The 315-nt window shown below is 39.4% G+C and overlaps 1 protein-coding gene across 1 annotated transcript in view; it reads left to right on the top strand.

The window, feature by feature from the left end:
- Window positions 1-315, top strand: part of LOC113214484 (pancreatic triacylglycerol lipase-like) — a 24792-nt gene that overhangs the window by 9212 nt on the left and 15265 nt on the right. The gene's annotated exons all lie outside the window — the stretch shown is intronic.

Genomic DNA, 315 nt, shown 5'->3' with positions numbered 1-315 from the left:
TTTTTTTGATTTTGATTTTGATTTTTGGATTTTTTTGATTGCGTTTGATTTTTTTTGTGATTTTTTCGGCCTTGTACAATGATTTTCGAAGACAGCACCCCCTCGGCTTCGTCATATCTCACGAAACACTGTTACGCTGCGACGCGCCTGGCGCACATATAGCTCGGCCTGCGGCGCTGACACCCGAGACGAGTTAAGGAGAGGGTACACTGTAAAGAAAATTATCGTGATTGTAAGACATTTTCTCGGTTAATTTTCTATTACGAAAACTTCGTTTCTAACAAATTACGATACATCGTTATTTTACGAATTTGC

This window comes from Frankliniella occidentalis, unplaced genomic scaffold (genome assembly GCF_000697945.3).
Source record: "Frankliniella occidentalis isolate FOCC.00 unplaced genomic scaffold, Focc_3.1 Scaffold360, whole genome shotgun sequence".
NCBI classification, from domain to species: Eukaryota; Metazoa; Arthropoda; class Insecta; order Thysanoptera; family Thripidae; genus Frankliniella; species Frankliniella occidentalis.
This window is presented reverse-complemented; position numbering and strand designations above follow the sequence as displayed.